This window comes from Branchiostoma lanceolatum, chromosome 7 (genome assembly GCF_035083965.1).
Source record: "Branchiostoma lanceolatum isolate klBraLanc5 chromosome 7, klBraLanc5.hap2, whole genome shotgun sequence".
Classification (NCBI taxonomy): Eukaryota; Metazoa; Chordata; class Leptocardii; order Amphioxiformes; family Branchiostomatidae; genus Branchiostoma; species Branchiostoma lanceolatum.
Window position 1 is genome coordinate 9,532,570 of NC_089728.1, and position 11,959 is coordinate 9,544,528.

Sequence of the window (11,959 nt, forward strand, 5' to 3'; positions counted from 1 at the left end):
AACAAAAAATTGGTAGATAACGATAGTACGGATAGAAATATGGACTGGAGATCCACCTGACAGTTCTGTATGATGTTCCGTTCTATAACGTTTTATCTACAAGAAGTCAAATCCACAATCCTGAGTTCCTGTCTGCTAACTTCACAGGTGTTTTGAAAACAATGCGTCCACCGCAGGCGCAAATCGCTGACAAGAAGATCAGTTGTCACGAAAAGAAGGCATTAATTAAACACAACCCGCGGAATGGCAGGAATGGTCGTCTTGTCTCCCCCGGGGCACGGCCAACACCGGCCGCTCGCGACCCAGGGACGCACCGCCGCCGTGTTCTGATGGGAAAGATTACGACAAAATTGTATTTTCTTTGTTGTCAAAATACTGGGAACAAGTTCCAAGCAAAACACTCTTCTGTACTTCTGAACAACACAGCAATCGTAACGTCTTACCACGAGGAACTCTAGTGTCGATCGGGTGCGATGTTACCTTTTTTTCGATCAAAACTATATTACAAACACTGTCTTTTATATCAGTATAAATCTTTGACTTGTTTTTTAAGCAGTAAATTGAATCATATCATTTGTGTCAACAACATACATGTATACATTCTGCAACTGATGTTTAGAAATGTTGTACTACATAAATCATAATTGTAGGTTTTTCAGGTGTCACTGTGTGGGTTTGAAGAAAGATGTTAACATCTTTTTTATTTTTGTACAGGTGTGTAATCATATTCCCTACTTAAGAGCGCAGGTATGATTCTTGCCGTTCCCTAGGTGAATTATAAAACAGGTATCCCGCACCTAGAGACGCCAGTGATAAGACAGACACATTCTCCAGATAGACATCAGTGATGTCATTGCCCAGGTGAGTCGGTTCCCCTCCTTAGGAGCCGTCCCACACCTGTCGTTCAGGTGCAGACTTACCTTTTGTGTTCTTGTGTTATGATGTTATCAGTAATACAACTACATTCTCTGATTACTGTATGAGATTTCTCTAGTAGAAAAACCATGATCACTGTGTATGTGTTATCTAGAATGATTCATTACCATCGTTATAGTATTCATTAGCGTAAGTGTCACAATTCCCACCTGGTTTGCGGTCATAAAGTTTCTTACATTTTTTTTAATCGTTGTATGTTTGTTTGCACAAGATCTAGGCATGGTTGGCCTGGCTCTGTAAGGGCCCAATTATTTTGTTGTTCAGGTAATTACGACATAATAACAGTTTTCTGGTGCAAACCTCGGCGTTTTTATCTTTTGTTCTGGCGGTAAAACCGCCACATCGATCAAGTTTACTGACAGTCGTTCATTCCGTGTGATAGATAATACGTGATATCTAAAAAGACTAAAGGACATCACAACTTACAATCTATGTAACGTTATATGTCTGTAGTATACTTCACCAGAAACAAGTTTTACTTATTTTCTTTTACATATTGATAAACATTGACACATACAGTAGTTTGATTGGGAATTCTACTAGTGCTGATTTTCTAACCTTGTATAGGTTCAAACTTTTGTTTCGCTCTTTAAAAATTTTTGTTGATGCTAGTAACCTTTATTCCGATTCATGCATGGTGAGTATTTTGTAAACAAGATCCACTGATAATTGATCCTCGATCAATCTTGATAGCGGACTGGCGCTGTGAAGCTTTTGTCTTCCATTGACTGTGATTGAGACTCTGATATTCTCACTCACTCACACACTCATTCACAGCTTTTTTTATGATTCAACTGGCTGACTGACTGACTGATTCACTCACTTGCTCACTTGCTCACTCGCTCACTCACTCACTCACTCACTCACTCACTCACTCACTCACTCACTCACTCGCTCACTCACTCACTCACTCACTCACTCACTCACTCACAAACCCACCCACCAAACCACTCACTAGACTATATCTATATCTAAATCCGCGATATGAATAGAGCTAGAGACTATAGAGTGCAATATTGCATGATATAACCTGATACGTTTCCAGGTGATATTCAACAGGTATGTGACAAGGATTAAGCAGGTGAGAAAGAGTACCTTAATAACTCGGCAACAGCACCATTAGAGTTAATATTATATCAGTAGGGTCTTTGTAATCACCATATCAATAGCACTCACATTCACTATGTTTAACAGAACAAACATAGTTTCTGGTGTCCATCCAAGGGGGTGGTGGTAAGTAAAGTAGACGGAAAGGCTGACTTCATTGTTCAGCGTGATACCGACTTCATGTTTACCGTGTTGCAATACGGAAGGTATCGTAAAGGATGAAAACAGAGAATTCAAATGGCCCATCACAAACTGAGAATAGGAAGACGGAAACGTCTTTACTTTAGATTCAGGTACGATATCTCTATTTCTTATGCTGAGCTATAGAGGGGTCATAGAGAATGGTTTCCCGTTCCTCTCTCTACAGGTGGCTATATAAACAACCTGCAAACAACACGTTGTGTCGTGCTATATCCGGAGGAATAATGCTTTCATAGACGTATCCCTTACACCACAACACCGGGTCTCATGGAACACAGCTAGCTATACAAGGCCAAGAAAGGAGGAACAAAATATGTACACGGCGAGAGGGGTTCTATTCGGATATCAGGCTCTCTTGAAGAGACTCTTGCAAAGGTCTCTCTCAACTGGTGGTTTTGTCAAAATGAGATGTCGAGAGTTTAGGAGCCTATCAATATTGTGTTCAGATACTGTAAGAGAAACTTGATGCCCTATTCACATAGCTTAAGTGGTTTGTGATGAGTACTATTATGGACCGCTTTATTCCCGTACTAGCCCTAATGTTTATTTGTACATGGGCATATCAATAACTGATTACTTGTCTTTGATAGGTGTATAGTTTTTCTTTTCTATTGTAGAAGGCTTCTTTTATCCTTTGATTCGTTCCGCTTTTTCTTCGTTGTGATCAAGATTACTGTAATACGGAATCAGGATACTGTAATATGAACTGATCATCATATCAATTGATGATTGATTGATTTTTCGTGATTATTCAGTTGTAGTGCAGCGTAGACCATCGCTTGGAAATACATTTCATTTGCTTGCAACGACGACAGTGTAATCAAGATATCTGAGATAAATTGAGAGATGGAAAAATTCAACAGATGGCACCATTGCGGCAAATAAACAAGCAATATAGGTTGATTTTCCCTCGCAAGGGACAACGCGTCAACTTTCCACTTGTGATCGCTTTCTGGTTCCGTTACCTGCTCTTAAACGCCACCGACACATTTAACTGTGGTCACAACAAGCTGGTCTGTTCTACCGGCCATTTTGTGTCTCGCCCCAGACAGTACACATGTTCTACCATTTGTGGACACGTCGGAATAAACAGCCTAGCAGGCGATACTTCAACCTCCACGGAAGGCAACAAGGTGAATTGCAAACTAAACTACACAATAAGTACATCGCCCAGCTAAAACACTTGCGTCAAAAAGAAAACAGTTACCGGACAAGGAGTGATGTTTGCTGTGGCACAGTACACTAGTTGCACAAGTATTAACCCCGGACATGTCTGTTGGAAGAACCCCCCTCCCTCTTGTACATGGGCGTGTGTGTGTGTAAACGGTACATACTGTGAGTATTGGTAGATTAATATTTGGACTGGCTATAATTAGGCGCACTTTTCAGGAGACATGGTGGGGTTGTCATTACTAGTTTGTACACGTCAGGGGGGATCTACACCTTTGTTTAACCATACTCTGCACAGGCCGCCTGTCGCCAAGACAGAGAAGTAACAGCTATTACGGGTAAATACGCTTGTTTGTGCGTCAGAAATGTAATTCCGAGCTTACAACGTGCGTGCAACAATGCATGTGGGTCGCGGTAGCGAGGGTTGTACCATTGCATATGTGGGGACGGTTTAATCTAAGAACCTCTGACACATGTGTTAGAGAAGGAGCAAAACAATGTTAATACCCCTATAATCTGAATTTTATAATCTGAAGAATAGTATGTAATAAAAAAATAACATCAAGCAAATGTGGTCTAAACATATGCCTCCCCTCAAAACGTCTTCGCAATGGGATGACCCGAGTTAAATCCTGGTCTGTTAAACTTCAAGACTAACTGACAACGACAGAGAACACATCATGGTCCTGATCACGTCATGTTGTCACTTACCTATTGTGTATAAGAGCCACTTATTGTGTGCAGCTTACACGGTGCTCATGACTGGACGCGTGCCTTGCATCATATACCTGGAGAAACTGTTTTCATTACTGAGATATTGAGGGATATCAATTGATGAAGTAGCATTGATATATACCTTACATTGCTTTTATTGCTTGCTGTTGCTAAATCAAGGAAATGAAGAGAGTGAGAACAAGAAACACAAGAAGAAAGGTGTCTTACAGAAGTGTCAGTATCTTGTAAGCAGCTGCTGATCACCGACAATAGATTATTTTCGTCGCATCCTCATAATCCCTATGATACAGATAAATAAGGGGACCCCTTGATGATAAAATTGCAGATAAATGTGGCCTGTTGACAACAGGCCATTATTGATAAGCGCCAATAGCCCCAACGGTTGTGGAAGTGCGACAACAATGGCTAGTCTGGCGTCAAGTTGATGCCGAAAAAATGATGCGGATTGGCTGAGAAGCCAAGCCATTGATATAACAAAATAGCGCAAAGGGACGTTTATCATACCATAACGTCTGGTTTGCGTCAAAGTGACCACAAAATGGCCAATAAAGATATCATCTGGGATAAAACATGCATATCAGATATATATTTGACCTTTCCTAATGATGTTATTTTTGGTGAGGTAAGTCTCAGGTGTCTAGACTGAAGTTACTATAATTATATACAGCACTCCTTCACCAAAACCACATATAATGTACATCTATGTGTAAATACTACGTTCCCGTAGTAATAACAAGTTGACAGATGTACGTATTTGAAAGTAACATTTTTAACTGTAGAATATCAAGGTGTTTAATTACTCCCTTCTCTCTCTCACATGTATCACGAAGAATGTCTACAGAATGGCTTCTCTAAATAAGTGGCTATGTCTGCCTGATGCCAACTACGTCACAACTGGGCCAGAGTTAAGCTGCTCTCATCAGCCCGACCGCAGGGACTTGTGCGTCTGTAGCCCGGCGTCACGAAGTGTGAGGCCCGAGTCCAGAAATTAGCCTCTCTGATCCCGAGCCCGCCCAAACAAGGCGACGGCGCTGCCAGAAATACCTCGGTGCTGACATCAGGGCTTGTCTAGTCTACAGACCAGGCACCGGGAACTCGGTAGCCTCGAAACTGGCACTGAAAATGTGGCTACTGTTGCATGCACGCGCTGGCTTTTGGCGGGCAAGACTGACAAATCAATATTCGTGTATGATAAGACAGTTGAGTTTAGGGCCGATTGCCAGGCTACGATGACTTTTGTTGGCGGGGGGTGGGGGGACTTACACCATGCCAGGGCCAGGTAAGGGAGGGAGACTCGAAGCTACGAAGCATATGAAGTTATGCGGTATGTTATCCTTGATGAAAGACTATGGCTCGCCGTAGGCAGATATGGAAGAGATTGATAGGTTGTTCCCTCCTAAGAAATGAAAAATTCATTGTTCTAACTATCTCATGCTTGCCACACATCCACTTGTCATATGATGAATAAACACAAAAGTGATGAATTACGACAATCATAAACCAATTTAGCAAGAAAGCTGTCGCGTTGATAGTAGTACTTAAACGATAGTAGTGGGTCTCCCAAGAAGCCTGTTGAAGGTTCTGCTGGTGTTCCTGCGGTATCAGCAACCAGCATCAGCCTTGAAGGTGTGGATCATCCTGTCTCCAGCGGGATTTACTCCGCTATGGGAAGCCGGAGAAAAACGGCTCTGTAATGCTTGTAACATTGTCTGACGCGCCTGGGAAAAATGCGATGCGCACCAGCCATAACCTGCGGAGGTATGCCAAAGTTTGCAAAAGAATGATTTTCTCGGAAGTCGTTCGCTGGTCTTGTCTTCTTTGTTTAAGACTGCGCGCTTAGCTTTGTTATGTCTTACTAAAACACTTGCATTCCGACGCTATTGGATAAAGCTATTCCAGAGAATTAAGACGGTGGAAAACTTGCCCTGACTTAACCTTTACAAGATATTCCGATCAGGAATCTTACCAAAGTAAACACCTGAGATTAGCAGGTAAACAACAGGAAAAAGACTTCAGGGTTGACAACTGAGGAATAAACGTCAGAGGAATGACGTCGGTGACGACCTAGAGTGAAAATAACGAGGCCCGTGGAATGCAGGGGGGGAGAGAAGTCACACAAATGTGGCCGTACAGAAGTTGAAGAGAAGCAGAAAGCACCGTGGGTGCTGCCGGGAAGGTGTCATGTGTTGGCTGGTGAGACAGGTAAAGCTGCGGCTAAGCCCGCTCAAGCCTCCCAGACAATCGAACAAAGTAGGTTTGTAGCCGGCCCAGGCGTCAGCGGATCAGGCGCTGTGTAGCAGGAGCCGGGCCGTGCCCCCGGGTAGGGAGTAGCGTGGTGTTTAAAAGCATGTTCTGGTCTCCTTCACCAATCCTTTTTACTCATTAGTTGCATTACGGAGACTCTGTTGGGGATTTTCGCCTTCCTGTTGTTCCAATTAGACCTGCCCTAGTCCCCTCTTCCCTCCCAACCCGTATCATCACCGAGACGACTGACTTGTATGTGGCGCTGTGCGGTTAAACGCAAAAGACGCGTCTTTCAAAACTAATAGAAACACTACAACAAAGTGGTGTCAGCCAAACCGCCAGCTCAGTAATTCATTAAACTCGGACTTAAGAGACACAGGCAAAATCCCGCCATGCGGCGGTTGATACTTCACAAGTAACAACTTGACAACTTACAGAAGTAACTTAATAACATCGGTGTATTACGCCTGTCACTCAATTGATGATTTTAGGTTTTGTTTGTATCCGATGATTGGTAAACAACCGTAATGTAAATAAGGTTCACGGATAATCGTAATGACTAATGATGTTTTGATGTCTGTCATCAACTCCGTATTTGGTACCGCACCCTCACAACTAAATCTCGATAATTGCCCTAGTCCAATCATCACCTGACGAAAGTATGTAAAAACGCCGGAGAGATACAAGAAGAATTTGCGGAATCGCCCTTAATGCATGTCCGGGAGTAATGTCCATACAATAGATATCTGGAGGAATGTGTGTTCTGACATAGTTTTTTTCTGCCCGTGGTGATAAGACGCCTGTGTTAATCCTACAAGAATCCTACAGGTGTGGCTAGCGGCCATCTTGTCGCCTGCGGTGCCTTTGAACCGTATCAGATTTCCCAGGATTTGAAAATGTGGATGTTGTACGAAGTTATGCTTTACAGGACTTACAACCAAACTGGTAAGGAAATCCATGCGTCACTTTGAAATTACCTTCGAAATACAAATTTAAAAACCGCTGCTTTGCAATATCATTAAGAAAAGGCTCTGTGAAAGTAAATTTAGTTATTGGCATATATCAATTTATTTCTTAGTGCATTAATATCCTTCAGAAATAAGCCGTTCTACAACAAACCGCACCAAACATCCGGCCAGTTATGTCTTCAGCAGGCCACACACTCCTCACAAAACAAAAGGAACAAATAATGGATATTTACAGTACTTTTTACTTGACAAACTGACAGCAAACACTACACAATAAATAAGCCGATCTTGTCGGGTACTTGTCGGACTGTATCTCTTCCTGTGAGGTCAAAAAGGGGCGCGTTATCCCTGAGTGTGCACATATTGACGCGATCGATAGAATGGCGTTTGTCAATCAAAGTCTAGCGGGATCCGTGCAGGTATGCGCCGGTCGATGTGTGTGCTCCCGTTTATCCTCTGTACTGTGGCCTCCTTTGCAGGCCTTTTGCTAGAGAGCCCTATGGCGGCAAAACGATCTTTCCAGCAAAAGAACCTATTGAAAGTGACGAATCAGCTCCCCCCTCAAAAATAAACGCCGGCGCCGTCTAGAAGGCCTGCAAAGGAGGCTATGCACTGGTCCAAGGATTGAGACAATGACTTTTATTCAGAGTGTTTATAAAAGAACATAACAACTTAAAACTATTAGAACAACTATTCCATTGGACGGGCAGTGTCTACGATGGAACGAACATTTGCAAGCATGTAGTCCCGAATTCACCTTCCGCCGTAAATTCCACACAGTCACCACCCTCTTCAAACTCATGAACGGACACTGCCCACCCCACCTACTCAGTCTTCTACCAACAACAAGATCATCTTCCATAGACTCCAGATATCCCCTCCGAAATGGAAATAACCTCTCTGTGCAAACTCCCAAAAGCGTTAGGACTCAGAAAGCGTTCTTCCACAGGGCTACCAAACTCTGGAACTTGCTTCCACCAGAAACACGTACAGCTACCTCTGTATCCTCCTTCAGAGGAAAAGCTTGGGCCTCCCTAGGAGACCCGTTCTTGGTCTAAGTTAATATACACATGTATACACTTCTATGCGACACTAGCTGTTATCATTATAATTACACGCAAGTATTTCAATAGAATGTAAGAAGTTTTACTCTACACTGTCTAAAATAGTTAATTCGTGTATATAATTGTAAATACGTATGTCAACCTCTTAATTAATTTGGTAGTGATTTCTATGTGTGCTTAATGAAATGATTATGTATGTTATTTGTAATGATAACGTTTTTCTCCCAGGGTTGCCCTTTGTAATAGCTTAAGCTAGTTGGGCAACCCTGGCATGTTTGTAAATACAATGCATGCCAAATGAATAAACAAATAAACAATTCAAGTTTTGAAAAGAAAACCTTCAATCGCCACCCGACGCGTTACTTTGTCATCTGAACAAATGTTTTTAAAACCCAGGAGAACAACGGTTTCTACCTCAACAAAAGAAAACAAATAGATAAGCAAAGAAAACAAATAGATGAAAACAAAGGACGGGTTTTGCTTTATTTATAGAGTTTCTTCAAGCGTCTTTTGAAGACACAAGTCATGACATACCGATAGCGTATATGCGTATACCATCTATTTTCCTTTTGTCACTTGAAGAAAATCAGGAACCGAGGTCAGGTTATTCTGAGATCCTTGTTGGAAAGAAGGTAGCTTCATCGACAAAAGTTTGGAACCTGATTTCGAGAAAATTGCCAGGCTTCTTCATGTTTGTACAATACGGTGTGCCATCGCTCCCCTCTCTTATCAGCGCCCTTGTGTCCAACACAGTTAGCACAAGTCCGAGACGTGTTCTCTCTGTTGGCGGAGAATTTCTGGCTTCTATTCTGCCTACAGATCACCTTTCCGCCCTTATCTCCCACCGCCCTTCGTCGCCATGGTGACGGATACGGGACGGAAGTGTAGGGCACAGGTATGCTCCATGACGCGACCCTGCAGGCACCGCAGATAACAGGGGCGACTGCGCCAATTGTCAAGCTTACAGAGCAGAAAACAACTTCTCCTTATCATGTATACATTACCACCACAGATATACAAGCATAAAAAACACAGGTAAAAACAAGTGTCTCGGATAGTGACACAGTCGTCCCAGTGCGCATGCTCAAACTTCGATGGCTAGCACGACTGGACGAAGTCAGCAGCCGATGGTCAGTTGGACCCGAGATTAGTAAGTCATGAAATCTTCAGCTATATTCTTTGTGTAGATTTAAGGCTGTCTGGAATTCCACCGTTATCGGAGGTCTTCGGTTATTTTCGGGCGATGCTGTTTGTTCTTCGCCCCTATCGACGTATAAAGTCAATTACGTTAAGCGTTTATTGGTCTGAAAGTTGACAGGACAAAATGGTTTGCCAATCAAAAGTTCTCTTTTCCAAATGACATTAAGCCTGTGGTAATGAAGGTTACTGTTGTGTCGTTGCCAAACCGTTAAGCGCACAAGGAGCTTGACGTGCGGCGAAACTTTGAAGCGCGCTGCCGGTAATCGGCTGAAAGAGACCGTGACGAAGACGATGACGTTTATCGGCTAGCGTTCCTTCAAAGTCGGCTTAAAGAAAAGTCCTTGAGACGCAATTCCTTGAAGTACAAACTTTTGATAACCTTGTTAGACGAGAAGGAAGGGATTTAAACCGATTACAGGCACGATGCGCAAATCTGTATCATACATATCAACGCATATAATCCATGGCATATCACCATTGTTACACCATATGGAAGAAAAACATTGGATACCGTAATGAAAAAAATCGAAGAAGAAAGTTGTGTTCTTTTAATGAGAGAGGATAACGAAGAGATGTTAAAATTCCCATATCCATTACTACTCTGTCGTTGTGCTTTATAATCTGTTGATGATGTTGAACAATATCAATTAAATATTGCTGGTGAATTTGAACCAGAATCCAACGATGTTGAACTTCTTTGGGCGTTAAAAATGAACTTGGCAAAGATCCTCAGCTTTGCGATCTTTAAGATGAAATTCTTTGGTCATTACTTAACTGAACTACATAATGTATACAAAACAGTTGCTTTTCTCTGTCGCCTGTCTAGATTTTGAATGGTTGTTGTAGGTATGCACACGACTGCCGCCATCGACTGTTGCGCGCCAATGACCCATGTTTGGGGAGCATGTAACCGTGTAAGTGCTCGGGCTTACAAGTCACACACAAACTTGTGGCACGGCTGAAATGTCCCAGTTGGGGAGGTGACATATAACCTCGGCCTTGCGACACGTCCCGGCACGGTCATCCGTCTAGCGGCGGACCGCCAACCTGGTCGGGCCCGGGGTTATCCGGCGGACAGCCGGGGCCTGGCCGTGTTCTCCCGCCACAAAGACCGTGTATACACCTTGTAATTCTTTAATTGGGCCCTTTTCTCGGCTGCTTTGAAAGCTGCGATATACACTAATGTGACACGGCGACCTCGCTGTTATCATGGCACGAAATAATAAGGGGCTATTTTACAGTACAAAGGAATGGAGACGTTCGGGGCGACAAGTAGTGATATGATTGATGTTCTTCGTCGTGTCTACAGGAATGCCTTCAGGGGGAGGATACGACAGAACTTGGGACAGAGCAATCACAGCAATCTCACAGGATCAGGCGGCCCGGCCCACCAATCTTTCCACTGAAGAAGTGTCGAGGCCGTCTTCACAGTGAACTTATGTAGCCGCTAACAGCAGTAATGTCCCGTCAGGTGGGAGACGGTACGGCCAGGTGATCCACGCGTCATCTTGGTAAGGTTTAGAACATACCCGCGGGCGGACAGAGGACTGAGCCAATACTGTCAACCGTAATTTGTTGTCGACCCTTTTTTGTCACTCTTCAAGTCTTCTCAGTCTCAGACAGTTTGGAACTAGGTGAGGTGCGTATATGTGTGCACCACTGCACACCACAAACCGCCTTCTTATTTGCTGTTTTATCGACCGAAAAAGTCATGCAGACAATGTCGTCAAACTATTACTACTCTAATGAGTGATACACCGAGAACAACAAGACATAATAGCCGACAATGCGAGCTTCTCATTTTCAACTTCCACCGACTGACTCCAAAGGTATAATTTGTGTTCTCGTCACCTTTAGCCTTGAGGCAAGGGTGGTGCATATGGCCCGTGTCTATGGGAATTTTTTTCATTATTATCACTGTCTCACATTTGCTACGGTCGACAGAATGAGAATTCAGTGGGACAGCGATTAATTTGAAATTGAAGCATCTGAGAAATTTAACCTTGTGGGACGCCTGGGGAAAATTAAAGTTACATAAAGGTGCGAAGACAAGCATGTATCTAATTAAGGAGGGTATGAAAACACAAGGAAAACATCCAAGGAGCAGCCAAGGGTCGCGTGAGGAATCTGATATATCCTGATTGGGCACGAGAAGACATACGAGCAAGTCTGATACTCGGCGGTCGGTGTGCTTTGTACAATTGATAGCACATTGTGTGGAGGAGACAAACTAACGTTACAGGCCTTGTGTACAGACAGGGGGACAGCGCACGGTCTGTGGGGTAGAACGGACGGGAAACCCGCCCTGGTGTAGAACTGTTGTCAGATAAAACT

The 11,959-nt window shown here is 43.2% G+C and overlaps 1 long non-coding RNA gene across 1 annotated transcript; it reads left to right on the forward strand.

The window, feature by feature from the left end:
- Positions 1 to 9,448: 9,448 nt before the first annotated feature.
- LOC136439101 (uncharacterized) lies at positions 9,449 to 11,350 on the forward strand. Its single transcript, XR_010756491.1, has 2 exons — positions 9,449 to 9,575; positions 10,935 to 11,350. It is a non-coding gene; the product is annotated as an uncharacterized lncRNA (long non-coding RNA).
- The last annotated feature ends 609 nt before the right edge of the window (positions 11,351 to 11,959 follow it).